The sequence below is a fragment of the Manis javanica genome, chromosome 8 (assembly GCF_040802235.1).
Source record: "Manis javanica isolate MJ-LG chromosome 8, MJ_LKY, whole genome shotgun sequence".
In the NCBI taxonomy this organism is placed as follows: Eukaryota; Metazoa; Chordata; class Mammalia; order Pholidota; family Manidae; genus Manis; species Manis javanica.
The window spans coordinates 3,249,323-3,277,178 of NC_133163.1; the positions used below are offsets into that span (position 1 = coordinate 3,249,323).

At 40.4% G+C, this 27,856-nt stretch overlaps 2 protein-coding genes across 4 annotated transcripts in view; both read right to left on the reverse strand.

Annotated features, from left to right (window-relative positions):
• Positions 1-27,856, reverse strand: part of RCOR1 (REST corepressor 1) — a 145,267-nt gene that overhangs the window by 98,498 nt on the left and 18,913 nt on the right. The window lies entirely within an intron of this gene.
• The window catches only part of LOC108395575 (PC4 and SFRS1-interacting protein), a 37,677-nt gene continuing 9,821 nt past the window's right edge, over positions 1-27,856 (reverse strand). The window contains 1 exon segment of the mRNA XM_073241807.1: positions 1-27,856. This exon segment is cut by the window's right edge and continues 8,430 nt beyond it. The gene's annotated coding sequence lies outside the window, so the exon portion shown is untranslated.

Genomic DNA, 27,856 nt, shown 5'->3' on the forward strand with positions numbered 1-27,856 from the left:
TTCCTTTCCCTTTGGTAACTGTTAGTCCATTCTTGGGTACCGTGAGTCTGCTGCTGTTTGGTTACTTTACTTAATTCTTTGTTCTTATGCTCCACAAATGAGTGAAATCATTCACTTGTCTTTCTCTGCCTGGCTCCATACATGTTGTTGCAAATGGTAGGATTTATTTTCTTCTTAACGGCTGAATAATATTCCATTGTGTATATGTACCAATTCTTCTTTATCCATTCATCTACTGATAGACATTTAGGTTGCTTCCATTTCTTGGCTATTGTAAACAGCACAGCAATAAACATAGGGGAGCATGTGTCTTTTTCAAACTGGGCTCCTGCATTCTTAGGGTAAATTCCTAGAAGTGGAATTCCTGGGTCAAATGGTATTTCTATTTTGAGTTTTTTGAGGAACCTCCATACTGCTTTCCACAATGGTTGAATTAATTTACATTCCCACCAGCAGTGTAGGAGGGTCCCCTTTCTCCGCAACCTTGCCAACATTTGCCGTTCTTTGTCTTTTGGATGGTGGCCATCCTAACTGCTGTGAGGTGATATCTCTTTGTGGTTTTAATTTGCATTTCTCTGATGATTAGTGATGTGGACCATCTTTTCATGTGTCTGTTGGCCATCTGAATTTCTTCTTTGGAGAAGTGTCTGTTCAGATCCTCTGCCCATTTTTTAATTGGCTTGTTTGCTTTTTGTTTGTTGAGGTGGTGATTGAGCTCTTTATATATTTTGGATGTCAACTCTTTATTGGATATGTCATTTATGAATATATTCTCCCATACTGTAGAATGCCTTTTTGTTCTATTGATGGTGTCCTTTGCTGTACAGAAGCTTTTCAGCTTGATAATAGTCCCACTTATTCATTTTTGCTTTTGTTTCTCTTGCCTGGGGAGATATGTTCACAATGAAGTTGCTCATGTTTATGTCCAAGAGATTTTTGTCTATGCTTTTTCTAAGAGTTTTATGGTTTCATGACTTACATTCAGCTCTTTGATCCATTTCGAATTTACTTTTGTGTATGGAGTTAGACAGTAAATCCAGTTTCATTCTCTTAAATGTAGCTGTCCAGTTTTGTCAACACCAGCTGTTGAAGAGGCTGTCATTTCCCCATCGTATATCCATGGCTCCTTTATCATATATTAATTGACCCTATGTGTTTGGGTTAATATCTGGACTCTCTATTCCGTTCCACTGGTCTATGAGTCTGTGCTTGTGCCAGTACAAAATTGTCTTGATTACTGTGGCTTTGTAGTAAAGCTTGAAGTGGGGAACTGAGATCCCTCCAGCTTTATTCTTCCTTCTCAGGATTGCTTTGGCTATTTGAGGTCTTTTGTGGTTCCACATGAAATTTAGAACTATTTGTTCCAGTTCGTTGAAGAATGCTGTTGGTATTTTGATAGGGATTGCATTGAATCTGTAGATTGCTTTAGGCAGGATGGCCATTTTGACAATACTAATTCTTCCTACCCAGGAGTATGGGATGAATTTCCATTTGTTAGTGTCCTCTTTAACTTCTCTTGAGTGTCTTGAGGTTTTCAGGGTATAGGTCTTTCACTTTCTTGGTTAGGTTTATTCCTAGGTATTTTATACTTTAGATGCAATTGTGAATGGAATTGTTTTCCTGATTTCTCTTTCTGCTAGTTCATCATTAGTGTAAAGGAAAGCAACAGATTTCTGTGTATTGATTTTGTATCCTGCAACTTTGCTGAAATCAGCTATTCTAGCTGTTTGGGGTGAATTCTTCAGGGTTTTCTATGTACAATATCATGTCATCTGCAAACTGGGACAGTTTAACTTCTTTACCAGTCTGGATCCTTTTATTCTTTGTGTTGTCTGATTGCCGTGGCTAGGACCTTCAGTGCAATGTTGAATAAAAGTGGGGAGAGTGGGCATCCTTGTCTTGGTCCCATTATTAAAGGAAGAGCTTTCAGATTCTCACTGTTAAGTATGATGTTGGCTGTGGGTTTGTCATATATGGCCTTTGTTATGTTGAGGTACTTGCCCTTTATACCCATTTTGTTGAGAGCTTTTATCATGAATAGATGTTGAATTTTGTTGAATGCTTTTTCAGCATCTATGGAGATGATCATGTGGTTTTTGTCCTTCTTTTTGTTGATGTGGTGCATGATGTTGATGGATTTTCGAATGTTGTACCATCCTTGCATCCCTGGGATGAACCCCACTCGATCATGGTGTCTGATCCTCTTGTATTTTTGAATTGGCTTTGCTGATACTTTGTTGAGTATTTTTGCATCTATGTTCATCAGGGATATGCGTCTGTAATTTTCTTTTTTTGTGGGGTCTTTGCCTAGTTTTGGTATTAGAGTGATGCTGGCTTCATAGAATTAGTTTGGAAGTATTTCCTCTTCTTCTATTTTTTGGAAAACTTTAAGGTGAATGGGTATTATGTCTTCTCTATATGTCTGATAAAATTCAGTGGTGAATCCGTCTGGTCCCGGGGATTTTGTTCTTGGGTAGTTTTTTGATTACCGATTCAATTTTGTTGCTTGTAATTGGTCTGTTTAGATTTTCTGTTTCTTCTTTGGTCAGTTTTGGAAGGTTGTATTTTTCTAGGAAGTTGTCCATTTCTTCTAGGTTATCCAGTTTGTTAGCATATAGATTTTCATAGTATTCTCTAATTCTTTGTATTTCTGTGGTGTCCGTCGTGATTTTTCCTTTCTCATTTCTGATTCTGTTTATGTGTGTAGATTCTCTTTTTCTCTTAATAAGTCTGGCTAGGGCTTTATCTATTTTGTTTATTTTCTCAAAGAACCAGCTCTTGGTTGTATTGATTTTTTTCTATTGTTTTATTCTTCTCAATTTTATTTATTTCTTCTCCTATCTTTATTATGTCTGCTCCCGCTTTCTTGCACATGGACCATTGCAGAGGATTGAGGGCACATAGATTGATAGGTAGGAATCCTGAAGGGGTGCAGTGAAGGTTCCTGTGGCCAGGATTCTCACCTGACCCTGGCTGCCTAGCTCACTACACATGTGTGGACAATTCATCATTACTGACTCTATATAAGAAGCCCTGCCCAGTGCCCTGGGTGACACAGTGGCACGGCTGCAAGGCTGCAGGAGAGCAGAGGCTGGAGTGGTGGCAGCACTGAGGATAGAGGCCCAGAGGACAGTTGTGTGGGCAGAGGCCCAGAGGAAGGCTGTTCGTAGAGAGGCCCAGAGGCAGAGACTGCCTTGCTGCATGCAGACTCGCTCTGAGTGAGCAGGATTTTAGTAATTGTCCTGCCACCATGGAAATAAAGTTGAGTATAACCCTTTCACCCCAAGAACATTCTACTGTCATTTCTTTGGTCACACTGAGTCCACAGTGAACTTGCCCAGAGCAGAAGCTCATTGGCAAGACAAATGAGTACAGAGTTTTAGTTTTACAAGATGAAAAGTTCTGGAAGTGGATTTTTGGTGATGTATGCACAACATTATGAATGCATTTAATACCACTGAACTACATATTTAAACACAGTGAAGATGGCAAATTTTGCTACATGTATCTTCGCACAAGTTTTTTTTTAAATATACTTATGGAAAAGGTAACTCAGAAAGCAGAACAAAACTCTCAGAGATTATAGAATCATTCCCAGGCAACAGAACTGAGTCCTAGCTGAGGAACTGGCAAGTTGTGCCTGGCTGGATTTCCGAGACCACGGATCAGTGCCTGCTGCACCTGTTCTCCCCTTTCCTGAGCAGATGTGGCTAGAGATATTAACCTAAGCCTGGCCAGTCAGCCACATAAGTTGGAGGAAGGGTCAGATTACTTGTCTCTTGAGTTCACCCTTGTTTGGACATAGAACCACACCTGAGGAGCCTCATTCAGGCACAGCTGGGCAAGATTTACATAACAAGATCCTGAACTTGAAGCTAATGCCATAATGGGCTGAAACTAGGGAGAGCCAAGGGAGAACATGAATGTAATTTGCATGTCATAGGAACATACTACAGTCACAGGAAAAACTGCAGTAAATCGTGTTTTCTGAAGATGGCCACAGCATCATCCTATATGTTTTCCTTACGTTCTGACTGTGAATCAACTTCTATCAAGAAATGGAATCCATGCTGCCACCCCATGACGCTAAACAGACTTGAGACAGTGGCAGAATGCTGCTGTGACTCTTGAGGCTAGGTCATAAAGGGGATACGGCTCATGCCTGGGGCCTTTGCTCATGCTGGGAGACTCATCAGAAAAGATACTTGGGCAACCCGTGCGGTGTCAGCTCTCCTGCTCTTCAGCTCCAGCCACCATGGGACCACCACCGTTAAAGGGAAACCCAAGCTAGAATTGTCCAGCTGAGCCCTTCCTAAATCCTGACCTCCAGAAACCATGAGAGGTAATGAAATGGTTAGGCAATAAAATAAAGTGTTAGATTACAGTAATGGCAACAGTGATGCAACAGTGACTGGAATACAGGTGACAAATGTCAGGGGCTGTAGACCTTTACATCTGGGCCAGTTTTCTTCCCAAAGAAGCAGATCTTCTTCTGATCTGCTGCCTAGAAGGTATAACCTCAGAAGGCCTGGGTGGTGGGGGCTGCAGGAATTCTGGGACATTCTGAGGGTCTCACCATTTAATATGCAAGCATTTAGTCAATCTATGCACCTCCCCACCCTTCCTGTCCAGTCCCATCCCCCTTCAAATATAGTCTCCCTATGGTTCAAATTCTGCCAAAAGTAAACCTTCCTCTGCTGCGATAGGGAAGGGACAGGTGCTAGGCTGCTCAAGTGAGCCCAGAATCTAGAGATCTACAGATTTTTGTTCAGCTGCCAGTGTAGCCCTATCCACACCATACCTCAGCCTGTGGAGGCACCGGCTGCCCCCACCACCCAGGCCTTTTGAGGCTCTGCAGCGCCGATCTGCTTCATTCCTACCAGCACCACTAGCTCTCCCCTCTGGTTTCAGCTTTCTCAATTCCACCAAGGTGATTACTTCACATTAACCTATTCTTTCAGGTTCCAAAACAGTAGTGACATCTCCACTGCTCTACGGTTCGTGGTAGGCCATTACTCGAAGCATAAAAGCTCACCCTTTTCACCGCTCTCCCTTTCTGCCACATCCACTGTTCATATCCACTCAAATCTGATGTGCTTCCCATTTCTAATGCTTCCTTCAGCCCTCACTATAAGGCGAGATACTACAGAATCTGTAAAATGGCCTTCCTGATTATTTCTCATACTCCAATCCCTCCTATATCTCAGAATACTTCCCTGCCCATACTATGCTAGCACACTAAATACTCAACAAATTTAACTATTAGTATTACCATTAAGTCATCAGCCCAAGAGTTTTATAAAGATTATCTCTGAATCCTCAATATCAACCCTGTAATACAAATATTATCCCCACCTTACAAATAAAATAATTATCATCTATGGAATTGAACTATCCCTCCCTCACTTTCCTCTTGCTAAATAATCTCAACAACGCTACCAAGCTCTAAAATTTATTTACCACTATTCAAAAGTAAAAACCTGGAGGCCCTATATACAATGTATACTAAAGGCAGATTTTCAAGATTACTGACACTTGTTAATAGTGGCATTTAACAAATGAATTTGTTCCTTCTTTGTTTCTTCCCTTAGATCAGGAAACTGAAAGGACTGTAGACCAAGATACGGTTAGGGCAGCAGCAGAGGGAAAGAGGTAAAAACTAAACACACCCAAAGGGAATGGAGTTACAATGACATCAATCCCTGTGTTAACCACCCTTGGGCCCCAAACACTGGACCTTATCAAATCACAGGAGAGGTTCTCTCAAATGAGATCCAGCATGAAATCCAGAAATCTACGAGTCCCTTGGTAAATATGAAGATTCAGTCCTGCTCCAATACTCAGTGTGACTTCTCTACAAGGAGATGTTTGAGTCACAGCTATGCAAGTTCACAGCTAACAAATAAGGATACAACCATCTTTGTAAAACCAGCCTTCATACTACAGTTGATGCCCTACCCAAACCCCACAGGACCTGTGCTAGATACAGAGGCATGAGGCAGAACTGAAGCATGGCCCCTGCTCTCTTGGAGCATACAAGCTAGTGGGCAAGTAACACTATGCCTTGTGCAAGCTGTTGACTTCTCTAAGCCTTGGTTTCTTTGTCTGTAAAATGGAGTTAACAGTAGCTGCTTCCTAAGACTGGTCCTGTAAAGCGCTGAGCACAGGGGCCGGCACATAAAATGCATACATCTTGTCTATTATTATTGAATAACTACTCAAATACTTCTTTAAATTAGAGGAGGAAGAGGAGGAGGAGGAGCCTCTGGGGACGGTGTGATCGGAAGACACAGGTAAGAGACCTACTACATTTCACTATACAATCACGTTGAATTTTAGCTGTTTATACCAATAACACATTACCTACTAAAAATTTTTAATTAAAATTTCAACCAAAATAACAGACAGGCATCTCGATCTCCATGAGGCTTCCTTGGTGAGTCCCCTAGTTTTTCAGAGTCAGAAGGACTCCCTACAGTACCTGTCATCTTTCTGGATCTGATAGATGCTCTAGGGTGGATCAGGTGCTCACATCTAGTCCATATACGTCTGAACACTGACCTCTGAAGCCTAAGAAGCCAGGCTTACAGCACATCAGCAGTTATTTCAACTAATTCTCTTTCATTTCAATCATTCAGTTAATTAAAAACATGATCAGTTATTTCTACTATAAAGGTTTTATACAATTTCACAGTTGTAATTCCAAACTAACCCTGTTTAGTTGCCTTCCCACCCAGAAGGTAAAATACACAAACACTTCTCAATGAGAAAATTTTAATACATTCCAAGCTAGATCTGCCTAGCAACAAGTTATAAATTTGTGACATCCTACTTATGTTCCCATGGATACAGTCATGAACACTACAGTGGCAGCTGTACAAATCAAGAAAAGAATCCCAAGAGAATCATATTTAAAACCTGGAGAGAAAACAATACTATAGAAGTGGGAATAACGTCTAGTGCCCTTCCTATTCAAATCCATCTCCCCATTCCCTGCAAGTCCCCAACAGCTGTCCATGAGACTCTCCCTCCTTACACCTGCTCTCTCCTAGTGTCTCTAAAAACAAGTGTTAATAAGGCTGCAGCAATCACCTCTGCATCGGAGCTGACAATGACCTTGGGCTGCTCGTCAGTGTGCTGTTTCCAGGGTCTGCACACTGTTCTTTCTGATATAACCAATTTGTCAAATTGGCTTGAACACAAGGCAGAAACCCACTCTACATTTTTTATCTGTAATCTAGGGAAAGTTATATGTTTTTATTGGTTTTCTAAACCAACATTTTTAAAGTACTGACATGTGACGTAACCAAAGTGCATTATCCAAATTGTAGAGAAGACAATTATTTTAAATCTGGACATTTATTTTCAGTGTTTAAACACTACAAGAACTATAGAGAACTAAATTTAGATAACTGCAACTAGAGACAATAAAGGAATGCTCCTACACAGCAATTTAGGGGCACTCTTCGTTTGTTCAAATAACTTTTTTTCTAAATTGTTAACTTCAAATAGCATAATAAAAGGGCAAATACTTTTTTAAAAACCATTTTTCTCCTAGCAGCCTGACAAACACTAAAGAGTAATGATCCCAGTCAATAATACTGTAATATCTTTGTATGATGACAGATGGTAACTACTCTGTGGTGAGCATGCAGCAATGTATTTGTCAAATCACTATGTTGTACACTTGAAACCTGTAATACTGTATATCAACTATACTTCAATTAGAAATAAAGATGAACAATCCTAGAAGTCATAAATAAAATGATAAATCAGTCTCCATAAAATTTAAAACTTTTGTACAACCAAACTATCCATACATCACCGAAAGAAAAATATTTACAAAACTTACAGCAAAAGGTTAATTCCTTTAATATATTAAGAGTTCTTATATATCAGTGAGAAAGTAAAGTGGGCAAAGTTCACAACACAGGCAGTACTTAGGAAGAAAAATAAATGGTCCATAAATACACAAATAGATGCTTAAATTCACTAGCTAAAAGGACTGATAATTCCTCTTAAAGTAAGGACATTCAGAATCTGCAGAGAATGAAGAACAGCTTCTGCAGAAGGCAATCTGATAGTTCATACCTCAATTTTGATTCAGTTATTCCACTTACAGGAACCCCAAGCGAGCAGAGATTATATGTAAAAAGATGGATCATGCAGAATTAGTTGTAACAGAGATAAGAAACAAGAAAATGTCCATCAGTAGTGTCAAACTGTAGTTAAATCCATACAAATGCTCTACAAGATCACTATGAAGGAATATAGCTGCCTTTAGTTCACTTCTGAATATGCATATATACAACCTAATAAATACATATTTACTTCAGTTTTTTTTTATATCAGTATATTTTAGAAATATATGTGAAGAAAAATAAAGCTTGCATGAGAAAAACTAGAAGAAATGGGACAGGGAATGAAGAGTTAGAAATTAGGGACAACAGAAGCAGCACATGTAAAAGAAAGCACAGATTTGACCTAAAAATGTGTAAATATTTAAAAGGCAAGGAATCTGAGGACTAAGTGCTAATTTCTCAAACTGATAAGAAAATCATAAAAACTGGACATAAAGACAATTCACAGAAGAGTACACAGAAGATGTTCCACCTCTCCGCGAACTGGAAAAATAATTATTAAACAAGGCAAACTTTTGCTTAGTAAATTTATCTGTTTGTCTAGCACAAGCAAGCTTATATAGCAAAACTGACTGCAATATACCACTGGTGTACACTGGTGTTCCTCAAAATATTCATACATTTTGACCCAGTAATTTCACTTTTGGAAATCTATGTAAATAATCCAAACTACAGGGAAGTGTTATAAATACATGGAGATTCAACTCAAATTGCTTATAAGAAAGCAAATACTTTTAAACCCAAATATTGCCAACAATTAGGGGTTGGTATGTCTAATAATACTCTATTACATGAACAATTATCTGATTATTAAAAAGTTTTGAAGGCTGTACACACAAAAAAATTACTAATGTCAAAACAATACTAACAGTGAACTTCTTATCAAGCAGTATTCAAAGCACTTGTTGTATACTAATTCATTTAACAATAATGTTGGAAAACTATTAACGGCATAAAGCAGTGGTTCTTGAGGTAGATTTTTCCTTCTGAGTCAGAAACCATCAAGAATTTTATAAAAGCTACGGATCCTGACAATTCCCACAAAAAAAGCACATACAACACTTGTGCATTTTCAGAGGGTTCCTGGATCCCGGTTTTAAAAATCCATTACATTCAATGTTATGTTCATAACAATGTAAGAAACAAGTATATGAAAAACATGCAGGTGAACCAGCCACATGGAGTTTGTCAAGAGAGGCTGGATCTATGCACTCTGTGGAAGGTAATGTATAGAAGGTATAGGTAGGAAGAATCTTTGTGTAAGTTACCAAAGTGGGGCTGGGGGAAGACCATGAGAATTTTTTAAGTCAAACTAAGATCAAATCCAAGCTTTGACAATTACTAGCAATACCACATATAAGACATTGGGCAAGTCAATCTTAGTCCCCTCACATTTAAAATGCCAATGTTCTTCCTCACAAGACTGCCGTGAATGAATATACATAAAAGGTGCACTATAAATGGTAATCCTCTCCTTGTACGGTTATTTAATACTTGAAAAAATTAATGTTACCAATGCCAAAGTCATCTTAAAAGTAAATTTGCTAATACTTCTCCTGAATCCCAGTATATATGAGCCTGTGAAACAAATGCATGGCAAGTTCCCATGTCATCCAACCTACCTTCCTTCCCGCCCCGGAAGTAGACAAACAGCAACACGTGAAGTCAGCTGGATTCCTTACTATAAATATAACTAGTGCGAGAGCTACAGTATCTTCGTAATAATTAAAAACATGCCATGGAGGGGGAGGATTAAAGATGGCTAAGTGAGAGGAGAGACAGAGGCTTCCTCCTAAAACTGGTTACAATTAGAAAATACAGTTGGTGCGACTAATCCTGAGAGAGCAACAGAAAAGGGGATGGTGCCAGACTGCACACACCTGGAGAGAAAGGCAGACCTCACCGAACAGGGTAACGTACCAGCGCTGTACCTCCGCGGGACCCTGAATCCTTCCCCCGCCCCACCTCACCAGGGGGAGGAAGAGAAACTGAGCAGGGAGGGAGTAGAAAGCCTGGGATTGCTGAATACCTAGCTCCGAAGATCTGCGCTGGGAGCACAAACCTACATTTCATGGTGCTTTCATCATACTCTTCTGATTGTGGGGTTGGAAAGCTGGGACAGGCGGAGTTCCTGGGGAGACTGGGATTCCGGCCGCTTATGGAAAGCAGGGATCCATATCTGGCAGCTCTGGGACAAAAACTTATACCTGTGTGCTCAGTCCACTGGTTCAGGCAGTGGAGACAGGCACAGCAGCCGGGAAGCGGGGAACAGCTCTTTCCTCCCCCCAGGCACCAGTACCGCTCCCCTGCGACCCCCAACATTGCTTCAGGGGCTGAGCAGCTCCAGAATAGAGCTTCTGGACACTAGAGGGCGCCATATACAAATATGAAACGCCAAAGGAACCTGGTCCAGAGTAAAATTATTAATACAACTCCCGAGAAAGATTTAAATGATATGGATCAAGTGACTCTTCCTGAAAGGGAGTTCAAAATAAAAATCATCAACATGCTAATGGAGGTACGGAAAGACATCCAAGAACTCAGGAATGAATTCAGGTCAGAGATCCAATCATTGAAGACCATGATGGAGGGTATATTAAAAGTACATTGGATACAGTGGAGGAGATGATAAATGAAACAGAAATTAGAAAAGAGGAATACAAAGAAGCTGAGGCACAGAGAGAAAAAAGGATCTCTAAGAATGAAAAAATATTGAGAGAACTGTGTGACCAATCTAAATGAACAACATTCACATTATAGGGACACCAGAAGAAGAAGAGAGAGAGAAAGGGATAGAAAGTGTCTTTGAGGAGGTAGTTGTGAAAACTTCCCCAATCTGGGGAAGTAGATAGTCTCTCAGGCCATGGAGATCCTCAGATCTCTCAATACATGGGACCCAAGGAAGACAACACCAAGACACATAGAAATTAAAATGGAAAAGATCAAGGATAAGAACAGACTGTTAAAAGCAGCCAGAGACAGAAATAAGATCACTTACAAAGGAAAGCACATCAGGTTAACATCAGACTTCTCAGCAGAAACCTTACAGGCCAGAAGGGAGTGGCATGATGTATTTAATGCCATGAAGCAGAAGGGCCTGGAACCAAGATTACTTTATCTGGCAAGATTATCATTTAAATTTGAAGGAGGGATTAAACAATTTTCAGATAAACAAAAGCTGAGAGAATTTACCTCCCACAAACCATCTCTACAGTCTATTTTGGAGGGACTGCTATAGATGGAGGTGTTCCTAAGGTTGAATAGCTGTCACCAGAGGTAATAAAACCACAGTAAAGAAAGTAGAACAGCTAATTACTAAGCAAATGCAAAATTAAATTATCCCCAAAGACAATCAAGGGATAGACAAAAATTACAGAATATGATACCTAATATATAAAGAATGGAGGAGGAAGAAAAAGGAGGAGAAACAGAAAAGAACTTTTAGATTGTGTTTGTAACAGCATACTAAGTGAGTTAAATTAGACCCTTAGATAGTAAGGAAATTAACCTTGAACCTTTGGTAACCACGAATCTAAAGCCTGCAATGGCAGTAAGTACATACCTATCAATAATTACCCTAAATGTAAATGGACTGAATGCACCAATCAAAAGACACAGAGTTACTGAATGGATAAAAAAACAAGACCCATCTATATGCTGAATACAAGAGACTCACCTCAAACCCAAAGACATGCACAGACTAAAAGTCAAGGGATTGGAAAAGATATTTCATGCAAACAACAGGGAGAAAGAAGCAGGTGTTGCAGTACCAGTATCAGACAAAATAGACTTCAAAACAAAGAAAGTAGCAAGAGACAAAAAAGGACATTACATAATGATAAAGGGGTCAGTACAACAAGAGGATATAACCATTATAAATATATATGCACCAAACACAGGAGCACCAGCACATGTGAAACAAATACTAACAGAACTAAAGGAGGAAATAGAATGCAATGCATTCATTTTAGGAGACTTTAACACACCACTCACTCCAAAGGACAGATTCACCAGACAGAAAATAAGTAAGGACACAGAGGCACTGAACAACACACTAGAACAGATGGACCTAATAGACATCTATAGAACTCTACATCCAAAGCAACAGGATATACATTCTTCTCAAGTGCACATGGAACATTCTCCAGAATAGACCACATACTAGGCCACAAAAAAGAGCCTCAGTAAATTCAAAAACACTGAAATTCTACCAACCAACTTGTCAGTCCAAAAAGGTATAAAACTAGAAATAAATTGTACAAAGAAAGCAAAAAGGATCACAAACACATGGAGGCTTAACAACATGCTCCTAAATAATCAATGGATCAATGACCAAATTAAAATAGAGATCAAGCAATATATGGAAACAAATGACAACTACAACACAAAGGCGCAACTTCTGTGGGCAGATGAAAAGATGCTCCACGTCGCTAATCATCAGAGAAATGCAAATTAAAACCACAGTGAGATATCACCTCACACCAGTAAAGATCACCACCATCTAAAAGACGAACAACAACAAATGCTGGCAAGGTTGTGGAGAAAGGGGAGCCCTCCTACACTGCTGGTGGGAATGTAAACTAGTTCAACCATTGTGGAAAGCAGTATGAAGGTTCCTCAAAATCCTCAAAATAGCATTACCATTTGACCCAGGAATTCCACTCCTAGGAATTTACTCTAAGAATACAGCAGCCCAGTTTGAAAAAGACAGATGCTCCCCTATGTTTATCACAGAACTATTTACAATAGCCAAGAAATGGAAGCAACCTAAGTGTCCATCAGTAGATGAATGGATAAAGACGATATGGTACATATACACAGTGGAATATTATTCAGCCATAAGAACAAAACAAATCCTACCATTTGCAACAACATGGATAGAACTAGAGGGTATTATGCTCAGTGAAATAAGCCAGGTGGAGAAAGACAAGTACCAAATGATTTCACGCATATGTGGAGTATAAAACAAAGGAAAACTGAAGGAACAAAACAGCAGCAGAATCACAGAACCCAAGAATGGACTAACAGTTACCAAAGGGAAAGGGACTGGAGATGATGGGTGGGAAGGGAGGTATAAGGGCAGGGAAAAAGAAATGGGACCTTACGATTAGCATGTATAATGTGGGGGGCGGGGGGGTACAGGGCGGGCTCTACAACACAGAGAAGACAAGTAGTGATTCTACAGCATCTTACTACGCTGATGGACAGTGACTGTAATGGGGTTTGTGGCAGGGGACTTGGTTGAAGGGGGAAGTCTAGTAAACATAATGTTCTTCATGTAATTGTAGTTTAATGATAAAATGAGTAAAATAAATAACTAAATAAATGAGAAGGTTTAAAAAACCCAGTGGTACAGAACTTTTAAAAATAAAAATAGGAAATGGATTACAAAAAATAATAATAATGATAAAAATAAATGCATGGAAAAAAAAAACCTGACGTAGAAAAGATGTCATAACATATAGAATATTTATTTGGTATATATGACCTAAAAGCAGTGTTAGTGGGAGCCCTCTGCCCCTAGATGGCAGAAGCATAGAGCTACATCTAACCAGTCACAGCGGAGACCTGCGCAGCCAAAAAGAGAGCACACACTACAGAAATCCGCAGAGACTTGGTTTGGGGATGTCTGTTCTGTTCTGTTTTCATACTGTAGTCAGGAAAAGAAGGAGGCTATTATTACACTGCATTCGAGCTGAGAATTTTCACCGACATATCCCCTCACCAACTGGTGCAAGATAAAAAAAACTGTATCAGCAAGCATCCCTGAGGAACTATATCCTTTCTTTTCCCAATTAAACAACCTCAGGGAGGACAAAGTGGACCCTCATCCTACATCCTGAAGCACAGTTGTGTGTGGGTGCGCACGCACATTGAGGTGAGACATTCTGGAGGCACATCACATTAAAATGGGACCTTACAGATCAGAAATTTACATTCCATTATATAGAAAAGTAGGATTTTTAATTTTAGAATTTTCTTTTACAATCAGCTTTTCAAGATTAAATATTCTCTTGAGAACAAATTCCATTTTGGATTGCAAACTTACTTTTCTTCAAAGTATAGAGTAAAGCAAACTTCACCCCATAAAGTTTTCTGGATCCCCACTTGGCCCCAGATCACATGTGAACTGTGAAAGCCTTTATTGCAGCTGTCCCCAGGTACCTGTAATGACTTTCTTTCTATAAGGTTAGAAGAGAATTTTGAGCTGGAGGAGACCTTTGACATCATCTGATTAACTGCAGAATTGAGCCATATCTCATAAGATTAGATTCCAAATTGTCACATATGGTGAAAATGGCACATGGTTAAAATCAGTCTTGAAAAATACTTCAGGAAAATTCCTCACTGGAGACCAATAAACAAAAATTATCTCAGTAAGTTCAAAGCCAGTTTCCCTCTCCAATGTCAAAATAATTAACTTCTTCTCTAATCACTGAGCACCCAAATAAAGTTGAGTTGTGTCTAAAAGTCATGTTCAGTCTAAAACGTGAGAGGCATACTCAAATGGTCATAATTTTCATGGTAGAACCACAGGGACAGATGCAGAGTAATGCCTACCTCTTGCGTTTTCCAGGCAAAATATGACCATATACGTCTAGGTTAGCCCCAGATAGTTCCAGTTTACACCTGTCAACCTGACATAAAACTTAATAGGCTCCTGTTCACTCTCAGAAGTAGTCTGGACTAGCCTACTGTCAATAAACCTACTCCCACACCCTTGTACAGTCAGCCCTCACAAGGAATCTGGGCTGGTCCATGACTCATGTTAACCAAGGAAATGTGGCAGAAGTGATAATATGCCAGTTCGGGGCCTACACTTTAAAAGGGCTAGCAATTTCTGCTTCTTTCTTCTTAGAATGCCTGCTTTTTGGGAGCCCTGAGTCACTATGTAAGAAACTTGACTATTCCACTGGAGAACTCTCCCACTGGAAAAAAAAGTAGGCCCAGAGACTACATATAGAGAAGAAAATAGGTCCAGGTGCCCCAGCATTTCAGGGAACATACCAACCCCAGAGAACAACCACAAGAGACACCCCAAGTAAACCCAGCAGTACAGCCACACAGCTAAGCAAGAAGCAGGAAAAAACGGGTACTTTTAGCCATGAAATTTTAATGGTTTGCTACATTTCCTTACGAGGGAGAAGGGAACTCCTGCAATTCCTCAGGGAATACCCAAGGTAATGGGGTGACTAATAACTTGAGCCAGAAGGGCAAGATCCTTCATGAGGGCTGTCATCACTACCCTTCTAATTTTCTAGACAAGGTATGTACCTCAGGCCCAGGAACCTAATAGCAGGAATGAGCCTAGGAAGATATGGGAAGGATAAAACAGAGAAAGGCGTGAGGCTTAGTTATTTTTTGCACTGATCTTAGATAGGATTCCTAACTTTGAGTTTGCTTTGTACTGAATGTATGCTAAGCAGACACTTCAAGTATTTAAGATCACTATGGCTTTTTAAAGGGTTCAATGGCCTCTCCAAGGTTCCTGAGTTCCTGCATGACCCAGAGCAGGAGGCTCTCTCTATATCCAGGAGGTGGCATGTAATATAATAAGTAGTCAAGATTACAGGGTCTGGATCAAGTTGGATAGTGCCACTTAGCAGGTGAAAGCTCAGGCAAGGTGTGAAGCTCTCTCCATCTCAGTGTCACCGTCTGTACAATGGGGACGGTACCACTTGTGTCACAAGGAATAAATAAGGTGTCTGCAAAGCTCTTCAGCACAGGGCTGATTTTAAAGTTTAAAATCTGTTTATTGCTCACAAACTGCAGTCCCAGGCCGCCTCTCTTTCCAGCTCCAGCAGAAGCCAAAACCGGCCCTCCCCTCCCCTCTCAGGTACAGATAAGGCCTCCTGGCCCAGGTAATTACCCACTGATATGGAGACGAACTTCTCTCCACCCCTGAGGAATGATGCAAATGCACTAAAGTCATACTTCTTTCCACCTCTGAACACCTACTGATATGCAGATGTACTAAAGCCAGGCGAGCTCTTCTGGAAATGTTACAATCTCACCCACACCATGGCATCTAGATCAAGATGCCAATCTAGTCCCTTAAGATCCGGACCCTGCCGCAGCCGACCTCGGCTCCCACACTCCCCTTTCTCCACCGCGGTCACCGCGCCTGCAGCGTCCCTCCCCAGGCCTCCGCCTCCGCCCTGCCCTCGGTCCATAAGCCTCAAGGCTTGCTTGCTCTCCCTCTGCACCGAAATGCCACATTTCACTGAGGCTTTTCCTGGTCGATCCATCTAGAAATTCCAGCTTCATCCCTGGTGCTTCCTCTTCCCTTTCCTTGTTTCATTTTCTTCTCATCACTCTTATCATTACCCGACATACTTCCTTATTCATGGTGAATATTTTCTGACTCCTCCAACCAGAAGGTAAGTGCTGTGAGGTGAGGGCTGTTCAGTCTTGATGCCTTTTATACACCCCAGCTTCTAGAATAATGCCCAGTGCAAACTTGTGTTTCAGTAACTACTTTTTGTTTAAAAATGTAGACAGAACCTCCTCTTAGGAAGTTTACAAAGTACAGATTTCTAGCCTGGAACTCTCGGCTTTGAATACTTCTGCTGGCTTACAGATGCCTTTTACGTATGTCTCTTATAGATGTGCCTTTTATGATCTAACCATGGATAAACTGATGTAATTCTGAAGGCACCTTGCCAAACTTCTCAACTCCTTTCCATCAGCTTCATGTGCATGTGCGTGCGTGCATGCTTGCGTGTGTGCGTGTGTGTGTGTGTGTGTGTGTGTGTGTGCTGAAGAGCTTCTCAGAGCTTCCAGTTTGTTAGCATATAATATTTCGTAATATTCTCTTATAACTCTTTGTATTTCTGTGGTATCTGTAGTGATTTTTCCTTTCTCATTTCTGATTCTGTTTATGTGAATAGACTCTTTTTTTCTTGATAAGTCTGGCTAGGGGTTTATCTAATGTGGTTCCTCAGGGAATACTAGAGGTGATGTGGTGACTGATAACTTGAGCCAGAAGGACAAGATCCTTCACGAGGGCTGTCATCACTACCCTTCTAATCATCTAGATAACGGATGTACCTCAGGCCTAGGCGCAGGTCCCTCACGTTGGGCCAGGTATATGTATCTCCTATTGGTTGTGTTACTCTGGAGAACCATGATTAATTAAGTTTCAAAGAGGAGTTCTCTTCCGGATCTCTGGGGGTAAAAAAGGTGAGGACTGCAAGCTGATCACTGGATTTAGCAACAAGGAGGTCACCAGTGACATTAAGAGCCAATTTTGACCAACCAGCTTCTCAGATCACAAAGCTATGAAACTAGAAATAAATCACACAAAGAAAATGAGAAAGCCCACAAACACATGGAATACTAATAACATATTCCTAAATAATCAATGGATCAAAGACCAAATAAAAACAGACATCAAACAATATACGGAAACAAATGACAATAATTCAACAACGCAAAATCTGTGGGATGCACCAAAGGCCATGCTAAGTGGGAAATATATTGCAATACAGGCCTCCCTCAGAAGAGAAGAACAACCCCAAATGAACAGTCTAAACTCACAATTAATGAAACTAGAAAAGGAAGAACAAATGAAGCCCAAAGACAGTAGAAGGAGGGACATAATAAAGATTAAAGCATAAATAAATAAAATTGAGAAGAATAAAACAATAGAAAGAATCAATGATAGCAAGAGAGCTGGTTATTCAAGAAAATAAACAAAATAGATAAGCCCCTAGCCAGACTTATCAAGAAAAAAAGAAAGTCTACTCACATAAACAGAATCATAAATGAGAAAGGAAAAATCACTACAGATACCACAGAAATACAAAGAGTTATAAGAGAATATTATGAAATATTATATGCTAACAAACTGGATAACCTACAAGAAATGGACAACTTTCTAGAAAAATACAACCTTCCAAGGCTGACCCAGGAAGAAACAGAAAGTCTGAATAGACCAATTACCAGCAAGGAAATTGAATTGGTAATCAAAAAAATACCTAACAACAAAACTCTGGGACCACATGGTTTCACTGCTGAATTCTATCGAACTTTAGTGAAGACCTAATACCCATCCTCCTTAAAGTTTTCCACAAAGTACAAGAGGAGGGAATACTCCCAAATTCATTCTACAAGGACAGCATCACTCTAATACCAAAATCAGGTAAAGATACCTCAATAAAAGAAAATTACAGACCAATATCCCTGATGAACATAGATGCAAAAATACTCAACAAAATACTAGCAAACCGAATTCCAAAGTACATCAAAAAGATCATCCATCATGATTAAGTAGGATTTATTCCAGGGATGCAAGGATGGTACAACATTCAAAAATTCAGCATCATCCACCACATCAACAAAAAGAAGGCAAAAACCACATGATCATCTCCATAGATGTTGAAAAAGCATTTGACAAAATTCAACATCCATTCATGATAAAAACTCTCAACAAAATGGGTATACAGGGCAAGTACCTCAACATAATAAAGGCCATATATGACAAACCCACAGCCAATATTATACTTAACAGCGAGAAGCTGAAAGCTTTTCTTTTAAGATTGGGAACAAGAGAGGGATGCCCACTCTCCCCATTTTTATTCAGCATAGTTCTGGAGGTCCTAGCCATGGCAATCAGACAACACAAAGAAATAAAAGGCATCCAGATTGGCAAGGAAGAAGTTAAACTGTCACTGTTTGCAGATGACATGATATTGGACATAAAAAACCCTAATGAATCCACTCCAAAACTACTAGATCTAATATCTGAATTCAGCAAAGTTGCAGGATACAAAATTAATAAAATTAATACAAAATTAATCTGTTGCATTCCTATATACTAACAATGAACTAGCAGAAAGAGAAATTAGGAAAACATTCCATTCACAATTGCATCAAAAAGAATAAAATACCTAGGAATAAACCTAACCAAGGAAGTGAAAGACCTATACTCTGAAAACTACAAGACACTCGTGAGAGAAATTAAAGAAGACACTAATAAATGGAAACACATCCCGTGCTCATGGATAGGAAGAATTAATATTGTCAAAATGGCCATCCTACCTAAAGCAATCTACAGATTCAATGCAATCCCTATCAAAATACCAACAGCATTCTTCAACGAACTAGAGCAAATCATTCTAAAATTCATGTGGAACCACATAGACCCTGAATAACCAAAGCAATCCTGAGAAGGAAGGCTAAAGTGGGGGAGATAAGGCTTTCCGACTTCAAGCTCTACTGTAAAGCCACAGTAATCAAGACAATTTGGTACTGGCATAAGAACAGACCCATAGACCACTGGAACAGACTACAGAGCCCAGATATAAACCCAAGCATATATGGTCAAGGAATATATGATAAAGGAGCCATATATACAATGGGGAAACAACAGCGTCTTCAACAGCTGGTGTTGGCAAAACTGGACAGCTACATGTTACAGAATGAAACTGGATTATTGTCTAACTCTATACACAAAAGTAAACTCAAAATGGATCAAAGACCTGAATGTAAGTCATGAAACTATAAAACCCTTAGGAGAAAACATAGGCAAAAATCTCCTGAATATAAACATGAACTTTTTCCTGAATGCATCTCCTTGGGCAAGGGAAACAAAAGCAAAAATGAACATATGGGACTAGATCATGCTAAAGAGCTTCTGTACAGCAAAGGATACCATCAGCAGAACAAAAAGGCATCTTACAGTATGGGAGAATGTATTTGTAAATGACACATCCGACAAGGGGTTAACATCCAAAATATATAAAGAACTCACATGCCTCAACACCCAAAAAGCAAATAATCTGATAAAAAAATGGGTGGAGGATATGAACAGACACTTCTCCAAAGAAGAAATTCAGATGGCCAACAGGCACATGAAAAGATGCTCCACATCCCTAATTATCAGGGAAATGCAAATTAAAACCACAATGAGGTATCACCTCACACCAGTTAGGATGGCCAACATTGACAAGACAAGGAACAACAAATGTTGGTGAGGATGTGGAGAAAGGGGAACCCTCCTACACTGCTGGTGGGAATGTAAACTAGTTCAACCATTTTGAAAAGCAGTATGGAGGTTCCTCAAAAAACTCAAAATAGAAATACCCTTTGACCCAGGAATTCCACTCCTAGGAATTTACCCTAAGAATGCAGCAGCCCAGTGTCAAAAAGACATATGCACCCCTACAGTTACTGCAGCACTATTTACAATAGCCTAGATATGGAAGCAACCTAGGTGTCTATCAGTAGATGAATGGGTAAAGAGGTGGTACATATACACAATGGAATATTATTCACCCCTAAGAAGAAAACAAATGCTACCATTTGCAATAACATGGATGGAGCTAGAGGGTATTATGCTCAGTGAAATAAGCCAGGCGGAGAAAGACAAGTACCAAATGATTTCACTCATCTGTGGAGTATAAGAACAAACCAAAAACTGAAGGAACAAAACAGCAGCAGACTCACAGAACCTAAGAATGGACTAACAGTTGCCAAAGGGAAAGGGACTGGGGAGGGTGGTGGAGAGGGAGGGAGAAAGGGAATACGATTAGCCCACATAACGTGGTGAGGGGCACAGGGAAGGCAGTGTAGCACAGAGAAGACAAGTAGTGACTCTGGAGCATCTTACTACACTGATGGACAGTGACTGTAATGGGGGGTGTGGTGGGGAGTTGATAATGGGGGAAATCAAGTAACCACAGTGTTGCTCATGTGATTATATATTAATGATACCAAAATAAATAACGCTTCAAAAATAATTTTTTTTAAAAAGCCAATTTTGGAGGTGAGGTTGAGGCAAAAGCCTGAATAGACTGTCTTCAAGAGAACAGAAGAAAAGAAACAGAAAAATAGAATCCAGATAATTATCAAGAGGAATTTTTTTTTTTGCACAAGGAAGACATAACAGCCTGTTTATATGCTGTTGAGAGTGACAGAACAGAAAATAAAAATTTGATGATGCCAATAAAGAATGAAGTACTGGGAGTGGTTATCCTGAGCAGGCAGAAGGCAAGAGGGACTATCCACATGCGGAGGTGACGGTCTCAGCTGGGAGCATGAACCGTTACAGAGGATCGGGCGCAGATGAGGGAAGGTGGCACATTTGGCAGCAGGAGCCTCTACAAGTTTTTTTCCAACTGCTTCCAATTTTTTTCCCAGGAAAATAAAGGAAGAATGGGAAAAGAAGAATTGAAGATTTAAAGTGAGATACTCAAATATTATCTAGAAGAGTAACTGGAGTAGGAAAACAGAATATGACCTGTGATGGGCCTACGTGGTTTTGGTGATTGTGACTTTAAAGTGAGACTAGCCTAACCAGTATAGCTTCTCCAGCCACAGTCAGCTGTATGGATGGATAAAGCAAAGAATAAGCTAAAGGATGGATTAAACAAGCCTTAACAGATGCAGCCCATGCATCCTCCCCCGAGCCCCCCCAAACCTGCCTGCTACTGTACTTCCCAGCTGCAGCCCCACCAGGCTAGTCAAAGCCTGTAAGCTTTACATGATCATAAAGCCCTCACCCACTGCCCATGTCTCCTCTCCTACCACCACCAGCCATCTCTGCCTCCCCCAGGGGAAAGTGCTGGGCTTCGGTGGCCTTCACTCTGCCCACAGCAGCCACAACAGCTCTGACACCCAACTTCGGGTGCTTCTCCACAGCCGCCTGGAGAGGCCAGGCAGCAAACCCCCAATCGTGGTGGTTAAGACCCTGTGAGGCAACTCTGACCATTAGGAGACAGAAGACGGGAAGGAGTCAACTAGTAACTTTCTCAGCTCTCCTTGCCACATATCTGCCCCTCCTCCCCGGAGTGTTCTGGGAGGGGCCATGGTTTTCTAGAGATTTCCAGCATGACTGGACAACCAGCCTTACGGTTCCTGTAAGGCTGTGGCCAGTGTGATGACACAGCACTTTGTATTTGTCTTCTCTCCTTCTTTCTGCTTCAACCTTCTTTTCTCTCCCTCACTCTGGCTTTCATATAAAATATTAGGACATTAGCTTTGTGTCATGCTCTTTACTGGGGAATCTAGGCTAAGACACAGGTTATGGATTAGCCCAGACTGTAGATGAAACAAGCAAGGGAACAGGTGTAGAGCAAGTATTACAGTAGCTGACTAAGGAATTTAAGGTGAGTAAGACATGAAAATGGTCAAGGGAAAAGTCGGAAGGCTCAAACAACTGAAAGTCACGACAGGGTTGAAGCCTGCAGGAAGTGGAATGCTGCAAGCAGTGATCTAAAAAGATCAGGAAGACATAGTCAGGGTGCTAAGTCTGAAACTGAAATGACAAGAGTTTCAGATAATGGCAACTCAACGGAATGAGAGGCCAAGGTAGGGTAGGGAACAGGATACCTGGGAGGGAGGCCAAGAACTAAGAAGCCAAGGCTTTTGAAGGACTGGGGCTGCTGCAGCTCAACTGTCATACAGCCATTCCCAGGTGCTCTGGGATGAATTATCTTCAGGGATGCTGAAATCAGAAAAGACTACACTATTCTATACTAAGTGAAAGGTAGAAGCTGCTTCTGTTCTAGTAACAAACTAAGTAACTCAGACATATAACTGAGGACAATTATAGAAGCTGAACAAGGTATTAAAAACATCTGCTTGATGGAATCAGAGAACAAGAGAGAATCAGAATGCAAGAGAGATTGAGGCTTCGAAAGCGAAGTCCAGCCACTGGGGTCACTTTTGCCCTCAAGGGTATTTGCCAATTCTAGAGGGAACCAGTAAGAGGCTGCAAGATTAAATAATGATTCCAACAGTCTCCTGGAGTTAGGGTAACAGGCACTGGACTCCCAAGTACTGCCATCAGGGAGAAGGGGAAGGAGAGCAGTCAATGGATGCCCATTTCTTTCGGTCAGGACTCCAAAAGGCTAGATGCCCTAGGAGTTAAGAATTAAACTGAAGTATATAGCCCATCAAAGGGACTACAGTTCAGCTTTGAACCATTTTAACTGGGTCACCTAAAATTGGATTAAAGTGATTCCACAGTGCTAGTATAAATAAATACTCTCTAGAAGAAGATATTATCCTGGACCTCAAAAATTTCTAGAAGAAATTTTCCAAGTTCCAAGTTTGATATAAAACACACAATGAAAAATGACTGGGCACACGAGGAAACAATACAACATGAACAAAAGACAAAAGAAATATAAAACAGAAACAGACCACAAGCATTCCAGATATTAGAGTTAAAAGACTTAAAAAAATAACTATACTTACATATTCCTGGAGATAAAAGACAAGTTTACAATTTCAGCAAAGAGCTGGAAATCCCAGAAAAAGAACCAAATGGAAGCTCTAAAAGAAAAAAATACATATACAACTGAAACTATGAACTCAGTGGATGGGATTAAAAGCAGAGAGACATAGGTAAAATGAGAAAGACAAGTTAGAATAAAATCTCCCAAATGTAGCCCAGATATAAAAATTTGGAAAACACAGAGTAGAGGCAAAGAGACAGAGATAAAGAATATACATGAAATTGAAAGTCCAGAGAGGAGGGGAAAAAAAATGGGACAGAAGCCAGTAACTGAATAATGACTAAGAACTTTCTAATTTAATAAAAGGAAGCAAGCCACAGGTCCAAGAACCTACTCAGAGCAAACCTAAAAGAAAGAAATTAGGAAGGAAAGGAAAGGAAGAAAGAAAAAACTCATACCTAGGAATCTCACAGTAAAATAACTGAAACAAAGACCAAGAGAAAAAAAGTAATACAACCTGGAACAAATGTAGATTACAATTATACTGATAATTAACCCACTACTAAAAAAGAAAGGAAGCCACAACACAAAGAAATATTTCTGAAGAGCTGTAAGAAAGTAAACTGCGGCCTAGAATTCTATACCCAGTAAAAATAAGCTCCAAAACCGAACCTTAAATAAAAACATTTTAAGATAGATGCATCACTAGTAGACCCACACTAAAAGAAATTTTAATAAAGGGTATTCTTTAGGCAGAAGAAAAATAAACCTAGATAGAAATTCATAAAATGCACAAAGGAATGAAGAGCAACAAAAAGGGTAAATATGTGAATAAATCCAAATGAAATAATTGTGAGTTAAAGTTTTTAAAGGAATTAGAACATGTTAAGACTTAAAATGTAAAGTCACAAAGAGTGCACAAGCATTCTACCATCCTTGCATTGCCCTTGAGGGTAAAAACAGCCACTTCACATTAGATTGATAAATCAAGAATATAAATTGTAATCTCTAGGGAAGAGGATTCTGCGGAGATGGTAGAACAGGAAGCACCAGGAATCTGTCTCCCCACCTAGACAACAATCACACTGGCAGAATCTGTCTGACTCAACTATTTTGGAACTCAAGAAAGTCTGGAGGCTACTGAAGGCTTGCAACACCCAGAGGAAGACAGGGATGGGCAAACTGCTGATTACTTTTTGGTCAATTTCAGCTCTTAGCAGAGTAGCAGCTACCCAGCCCCCAGTCCCAGACCCCAGGTAGACACCTGAATCACCCTGCACAAAGCCATGTGGGGTACCGAGTAAACACAAAAGCCCCCCTCTTTCAAAATTTGAGAATTTGTGTTCTGACTGTCAGGTGCTGTTTCTGATCATGGAGGTGTGTAGACAAGAGGTGTGTGGGGCTACATGCACTTCTGCCCACTGTAGCAAGTCCTTCATCCTCTAGTTGAAGCGACTTTTTTAATAGGCTTGCACCCTTCCCTCTCCCCCGCCCCCACCTTAATTCTTCTCTTTTTTCCCCCTTTTGCAGGTAGACATTAATGACTACCTCATTCAAAAGCAACTGCATATACAGGGAAAATTAGAAATTGGCAGCACATGCACAGTGAAAAATCTCAGGCTCGGAAAAGATCACAGAAAACCTACGTTTGCACCTCAGGCTGATCCTTGGCACCCAGACAGCTTGCAACAATCAGAACAACAAAAACAGTAACAAAAACAGAAAACCCTGGGGAAGGAGGAGAAGCTGATTTCCAGTGTTAACCATTCTTGGATTCAAGTGTCACAGTTTTCAAAAAAGAAATCACAAGGTGTACAAAGAAACATGAAAATACAGCCCATTCAAAGGAAAAAAAATTTTCAACAGAAACTGTCCCTTTAAAAGACCTGATGTCAGATATACTAGACAAATACTTAAAACAATGGTCTTAAAGATGCTCAAAGAACTAAAGGAAGATGTGTAGAAGGTCAAGAAAACTAAGTATGAGCAAAATGGAAATATCAAAAAAGAGAAAACCTAAAAAGAAACCAAAAAGAAATTGTGGAGCTGGGAAGTACAGGAACTGAAATCAGTAATTCATTAGAGGGATTCAAAGGCAGATTTAAGCAGGCAGAAAAAAGAATCAGTGGACTTGAAGACAGGAAATAACCAAGTCCGAGGAGCAGAAAGAAAAGGCTGAAGGGAAGTGAAGAGAGCATAAGGGACCCGTGCTACACCATCAAACAGACCAACACAGGGACGGTGGGGTGCAGGGGATCCAGAACAGGAAAGGGGCAGACAGAATTTGTGAAAGAAATAATAGCTGAAAACTCCCCAAATTTGATGAAAATCTTAGATATAGGCATCCAAGAAATTGATGAACTCCAAGTACAATGAATCAGAGACCCATACTGAGTCACATAATAATCAAACTTTCCAAAGTCAAAGAGAGAATTCTGAAAGCAGCAGAGAGAAGTGACTTGTCACATACAACAGGTACTCAGAGTATGAGCAGATTTCTTATCAGAAACTTTGGAAGCCAAAGGCAACGGGCCAATATACTCAAAATGCTCAAAGAAAAAAACTGTTAGCCAAGGATCCTATATCTGGCAAAACTGTTCTTCAAACAGCCTTAAAAAGGAAGGAAATTTTGACACATGCTGAATTTGAGATGACTTGAGAACATTACTCCAAATGAAAAAACCAGTTACACAGACAAATTCTGTATGATTCTGCTTACATGAGTAGTCAAAGTCCAAGTAGAATGGTGGTTGTCGAGGGCAAGAAGGAGGGGACAGAGGGAGTTTGCTTAATGAGTGTGCAGTGTCAGCTTCATAAGCTGGAAAGAGTTCTGGAGATGGATGGTGGTGGTGGCTGCACAAAATTATGAAGATATTAAATACCCCTGAACTACACCATTAAAATGGTTAAAGATGCTAATTTTATGTCTATTTTACCACAGTAAAAAAAAAAAAAAAAGACTGGAAAACAAAACCAAAACAAACTGTAACCTCCAGGATAACCACCAAGAAAATAGTATATATAAAAAAGAGCAAACTACCAAGCTAAGGGGAGAACACAGAATAATAATAAACACTAGAGCAATGCAAAAAAAGGCTGAAGGAATAGAAAAGAAACAGAACTGGTGGGTCAAATAAACAGAAAGGTCTGAGTCAGTAGATCCAAATACAAATATATCAGTAAATACTTAAACTGTAAATGGAACTAAATGCCCTCGGTAAAAGCTAAGATTTGCTTTTAACATTTGGATAAAAACCAAACCTGTATAGACATACTTAGATCATCAGTCTTCACCATACCTTCATAGAGGTGAAAGCATAGAGATGAAAAAAGATACTATGCAAACACTAAATAAGCCAGCGCAGCCCACTCACCAGTGGACAGGAGGGCGAGAGGCATCCCTAGAGATGAACAGGGCCACTCCCCAACGACGCAGGGCTCGGTCCTCCAGAGAGGCCCATGAGAAGGCAAATTACAGCAAAGAGCAGAAGACAGCGGCATGAGGAGGGCACCACATTCACAGTGGGGTGTTTGCAGGGCAAAGAGGAGAACGGCATGGAACTGGCAGTCAAGAACACAGAGGACACCCCACTGCTGGCCCAGCATGAGGAGGGATGTGGGGAAAAGCAAGCTCCACGCGAGGGGGCTGCAGAGAAAGCAGTGCCATCAGGGGACAACCAACTTTCAGTTGGGACAATTAAGGGAAATTCACGAAAGAAACTGAGGATTAGGGGGATTCTGCTGACGGACCCTCAGTTTCAAAGGCCTAGTATAAAGGTTTCAAGAGACCATCAGGGGTGGGAGATGGGATGAGAAAAAAGAGGTGCTCTTAGAGATTAGAGTCCACAGAATGAGCGGATGACCCAGGAATCCTGGCCTCCTTGCTGTCTGATGGCTAAAAGAAAGCTCTTAATGAGCTCAGTGCAGGTGGTCCTAAGCCAGACAGTGATGACGAGCGAGGGATGCTGAGGAAGGCTGAGGGCAGCGAGGGCAGCGAGGGCAGGAGGAGGGCCTTGCCGGGGGTGAATGCAGGTTTCTGGGACTCTCACCTGACTTCTACTGAAGCCACTAGGCCAGACAGCAGCAGTCTCACTCCAAGCACAGGAGCATTCTCTTATTTTCCACTGAAAAAGGCTGAGTTTGAGCTAGGATTTTAAAGAGCCAATAAACGTCTGGTAGCTACTACCAAAGAAGGGTTATTCTCAGAGGAAGAAGGACAGCCAGTAACACAGTCTTCCCCCAAAAATCCATCCCTGGAGTTTCTAACTGCCTGAATTCCAGAGGATTTTACATTGCTTGTAATAATGTTGTTATGTACAATTTTTCTGATTAAAAAAAAAGTTACTTCTCTGTGGATGGTAGTGAAGGGGTGGGACAGCTTACCAGTTCTGTGCCTTTGTATTTCATTTATTTGTTTAGTCAAAGAGTTTTAATTTTGCGCCAACTACATACTAAACAATGCTCTAGACTCTGAGGATACAGCAGTAAACAAAACAAAGACCTCTGCCTTTACGTAGTTTGTATTTTAGA